This window comes from Mercenaria mercenaria, chromosome 5 (assembly GCF_021730395.1).
Source record: "Mercenaria mercenaria strain notata chromosome 5, MADL_Memer_1, whole genome shotgun sequence".
NCBI classification, from domain to species: domain Eukaryota; kingdom Metazoa; phylum Mollusca; class Bivalvia; order Venerida; family Veneridae; genus Mercenaria; species Mercenaria mercenaria.
Window position 1 is genome coordinate 44,228,190 of NC_069365.1, and position 5,528 is coordinate 44,233,717.

Here is a 5,528-nt window from a genome sequence, read left to right on the forward strand (position 1 = left end):
TCTATGTATAACTGTCTCGATGAATTTCTATTGATTATATTATCTTTTTTCATATCTTTTACTGAAATCATCAATGCGTAAATGTGCATATTTATGCTATGATATTTCTATAAATGACAAGATAAAAGATGACACCATATGATAAAAATAAAAACAAAATGATGTTACAAGATTGTAAGTAAGATTCAACCACATATATTTATATCTATCAGATACCACAATACAAGACGCGAACACTTTCACCATAACCACTCACACTGCGTCGCTCTAACATCACAAATACAAAAATGATGAAAATCGTAAACATGCCCATATATTTCTTAAACTCGAAAAATACAATTATATTGTAAACAAAGTTACGTTTGGTATTTCAGAGTATTTAAAGTTTAATTTTATAAAAGGATGTATGCTACTCCTTTAACTAGGAGATCAAACTTGTTTTAAAAGGAAAACATTATACTGAATATTTCTATTTACAAATTATTTGTTATAAATCAGTGGTCCGAAATCCTTGTACTGATGCACGTGATTATTGCCTTCAAGACACAACGACCTAGTGACCTACTTTCCTCCCCAACACAAACTTCATGAAAACCATTCTACAAGAATTCATCTGCAAACTTGTTCAGCCAATTTCTTTTCAGTATAGGTTTAAATACATAGATATAGATATCTTACACTGTAGAAACAGGATCGGACTCACGACCTTCAGATGGCTCTCGTTATTTTAATTACGAAACTGACGCGCTGCCTATTGCGCTACCCGAGTTTGTCTTAACTGATCTGCTACTGCTATTGTGCACTGTGCACAATAAATATAAGAATTGATAATAAATATTCTTGGCTAGTTGATCTTTTAGCTGTTTTTTTTTATAACCGTGAAAGCATTTTAACGGGAGACAGTATCACGGGGATACGCTATGTACGGACCTGTTATTTTGGACTGCCATTGCGCTAGACTACGGATACGGTTTAAGTGTGAAACTTGTATGTACAGTATACACATTGAACATTTAAGAAAAACTAACATACATGACTTTATAGGATTAACCAACATTATATATCGGAGGTACTGTGAGTGAAACAAACAAATTAAAGAATTCATGTTAAACATTGAGAAAAGTATCCAACAGGGAAAGCAACCCAAAACCGCAACCAAGCTAGCGGACATGCACACAACCAACACACATACACTCGCACACAATGCCTAGAACACAGTGGGGCACCGCCATGAAGAGGTCAGTGGCAAAAACACCGCCGGGGAGCATAAACAGGTTTATGGTGCACCTTTACCCCCACCATGCCCCGAAGTCGCAGGACAGTGTAAATAAATATGGTGGCTAATTTCTGCCATTTCGTGTGTTAGTGTCCGCGAGGCGAAATGTCGAAGTAACGAAAACACGAAAGGTCGAAAACAGCTTACTTGTCGTGTATTCACCTTTCGATTTTCGAGGCGAATACACGAAGTAACGAAACATTGAAGGCGAAATAACGAAATTTTAGAGGCAAACACACGAACTTTTGTATTAATCACATTTCGTGTCGGCGGGTATCAAAACTTCGTGTTGATGCCCTTCTTTTGTCGTGCCTCGAAAGGCGAAAGGCGAACACACGAGAAATAAGCAGTTTTCGACCTTTCGACCTTTCGTTACTTCGACCCGCCGACACGAACACACGACAAATGTGCAATTTCGTCCTTTCGTGTATTCGCCTTCGGTAGGCATGCGCATAACAATTACACACATGTTGCTGAAATGAATATGCTATTTAAATAATGTGTTTTACCATTTATAAAATAACATATGTCCTAAAACGAAAGCTAATGTTTTATATTCAATAAAAGATGTCATTGTGTAGATATTTTATCACCAATATTAAATTTACATGTAGGCTACATACATTAAGCTTCTGTCAGTCTTACGGGGCATATCATTACGCCGACCTGAACTTTGAGTGCTATCTAGATAATGTTTTTTACCATTTATACATTGTTTTCTCAGTTTATGATAGAAAATGTTTCATATGCAATAAAACAAGTCACTCTTCATGTATTTCAGTTCTGCTATAAAATTCATATATCAGCCGCGCCATGAGAAATTCAACATAATGCATTTGCGACCAGCATGGATCCAGACCAGCCTGCGCATCCGCACAGTCTAGTCAGGATCCATGTTCGCTTTCAAAGCATATTGTAGTTAGAGAAACCGTTGGTGAACAGCATGGATCCTGATCACAATGTGCGGATGCGCAGGCTAGTCTGGATCCATGCTGGTCGCAAACGCACTACATGATAGATAGATAGATAGACAGATTTATTGTTTGTAAATTAACAATCAGTCACCTCAAAATCTAAGTAAAATTTTCTAAAATACCATTGGGTAACAGATTCTTGTTAGACAATCTCCAAGTGTCTAAGCAAGTAGCCTATTATATAAAACAATCTGTAAATGTTGTATTAAACTTGTATGATTATGCAGAAAACCTTTTTGATTGTGACATGTTTGGTTATATTTCATCGTAAATGTTGCATGGGTACGCCCGATAATCTCCAGAATCATAGCCTGTCAGTTATATATGTAAATGTTTTTGTTGTGATTTCCTATTAAGATTGATCTAGTATAAAATAATTGATACAGGTATTTAAATCTTACGTATTTTTCTAACGTTATTGCAAAGGAAAAAACAGCGATTGCTATTCGATGCAAGATTGAACAACGATTACAGACACACAAAATATTACGTGCAGCGACGAACTATTTGCTGATTTTTCAGTTATATTACTAATAGAAATATACGTAAGATTTAATTACCTGTGTCAACATTTTTATACTAGATCCATCATAATCTGAAATTACAACAGAAACATTTCCATACATAACCGACTGTCGGTTCCTGGAGATTACCGGGCGTGATGGTGAAGACACATAAGCACAGCTCATTTTTATGGGTATTTCCATATTCAATTTGTCCAATAACAAAACATTAAAAAAGAGAATACAGATACCATAGTTATTAGGATGGAAAATGATAATCGGCCGGATAAATGGCAAAGTTATATGTCGCAATATAATATGGCTGTATTATTGCACAAGTTGGAGTTGTGAATGCAAAATAATTCTTTTTGTCAGGTAGCTGTAACTACACGCCATACTAAAACTGCTTTTTTAAGATAATGATTAAAAGGGAATCAGTACCATGATTTCTCATACGTCTTTCATTCTTGGCATTCTTATTTTATCAGATATGAACATCGCATTTAAGCATATTTAAAATTCTTATTCTCTATTTCATCATTTCAGATATGGGCACATTGTTCTCCTTCAAAAAGTGTTTTTGTGTTTCTCCAAAAATACCTTTGCATATTCTAAAGTTTCGATGCATATTATATATATGGTATACGTATCTAAAGTGCATTTTGATCCACCTAATATTTCGTTATATATAAGATTCAATATTTGCAAGGTTTGTCATATACTGTTTACAGTATTTGATATACCAGTGCTTGAAAGCATATACATTTCATTTACCATTTATTGTTCTCCGTGCATAGTTACTTTTTATCCTCAGAAACAGTTCTCATTATCTAAGCATCGATGAATGTCTGTAAAGCGCTTTTGGCCACGTGATATTCAAAATTCCCCACAGCAGCCCCTTCTAGTTATGATGAAAGATTCATTTTAAGATTGATTTAAGATTGACACGATTCATTATACAACATGTAATAGATATTAAATCATTGATAAAAAATTAGATTTGAAAGAGTCTGTGAATGTTTTTATTTTGCCAATAGTTATGAAATAAAATCCATTTTATGGTTCAAACAACGTCTGTGGGATGGACAGCAAAAGGAATTTAAAAATATTTCATTTTATATTGAACTATTGTTCTTGAAAAGATTGGCATGTAGCAAAAGAGAGTATTCGACGAGGATAAATTTCAGATTCGCCGCTAAGATGTATAAGGCTATAAACATGACTTTTTCATTTCTTGTATATTTTTATATGTTCAGGTATACGATGAAGAGAACGAGTCCGACGGTCACTCGGTGCAAGGCTTACTGCCTGCAAGCGGCGCTTATGAAGTGAAGATGCATTTGTGAGCTAAACAGAGGAAACAATGAAGAGATTGCCAATATATATAAACAGACAAGAGATTACATTCAGTTTACAGGAAAGACGACTTTTATTCGAACGATTATTACAAATTCTGAAAGAAATACGTACTTATTTACTTAAAAAATCCCTGTTGTGTGATCAAGTTCTCTATTTGTCTGCACAACTTCGTGTATCATAATTTACACAGAGACAAAATCTTTGGAAGAGTATGGCCACACACACCTTTGACAGTTACAATGTCATACACATTTCAATATGATAGAGATAAAATATGAGAAAATTGAAAAAAGATTAGCTTTTGTCGAGATTCCTTTGAATGAATGAATGAACGAACGAATGAATGAATTGGAATATTACAGAAGACATATGGTGAGTGCAAAGAATCGGTAATGAATTGGATAAGGCTATACTGAATAACAATACAAACAGTGAAGAATATTAAAATCTAAAAGTTGTATGATCTTGTTTTGAGACATTCTATCGTCTTCAGGAGCAGTTACAACTAGAACTGCTACATGTGCAGAGTAATCCGGATCATCTGTTTGACACCACATTAACCCTAACTCAAATAGATACGACTCAACATTAATTTGCAATATCCGGCCAACACTGTTCTTAAGTCTGTTACTAAAAACGAATTTAGACATTTATGAATAGTCTGCACTTGAAAATAACACTGTCATTAGGTATTATCAATACGTTAAAGAGCCAACTCAGTCAGTTTCCTGTCCAAAATGATTTTAATGGCCGCCTGTAATTGGTGCAATACATATTGGATGTTTATACTCTTGTACTAAAAATAAGTTAGCTTTGTACACCTAGCCTACTAACGATTTTTCCTTGTACAAATAATTTCTTCATATAAAGACAGAAAAAAGATGTGCCCCGGGTGAGGATCGAACTCACGACCTTCAGATCGCTCGTTTTTATATGATTATGAGACTGACGCGCTACCTACTGCGCTACCGAGGCACTTGATAATGCGGGAAACTTAATTCATCTTGATTGAACTCGCTTTAATTATTCTATTTTGTTGGCTTTGCAATATAAACAAAGGGGGACACATGTCATTATCATGTCATACAAGTCATAAAACAAGTTATAGTTTGTCAAACAAGGTATGCACTTAAAAAGAGATAAAATGATAAGAAATGATTGTCTTGACTGCAATATATACACTATTTAAACCAGCCTTAGGTATTAGTTTTGTTATTGCAATTTATTTGTCTAGTACAAGATGAAGAGAAATGCTCAAGTTTTCTATGCATATTAAAATGTTATCTTATGGAAAGGTCAAAGAACCATAACTTACAGGGATATCTCTTGTCCAAATTATACATGATACTTTTAAAATATTTAGTTAATAATATTTAATACGACTGATCCGCGTGCTTAGGAGATGAACAATTCGAA

At 34.4% G+C, this 5,528-nt stretch overlaps 1 non-coding gene across 1 annotated transcript; it reads right to left on the bottom strand.

The window, feature by feature from the left end:
- Positions 1–4,996: 4,996 nt before the first annotated feature.
- Trnam-cau (transfer RNA methionine (anticodon CAU)) lies at positions 4,997–5,087 on the bottom strand. The gene is given in 2 exon segments: positions 4,997–5,032; positions 5,051–5,087. It is a non-coding gene; the product is annotated as a tRNA-Met (tRNA).
- Between the last annotated feature and the right edge of the window lie 441 nt (positions 5,088–5,528).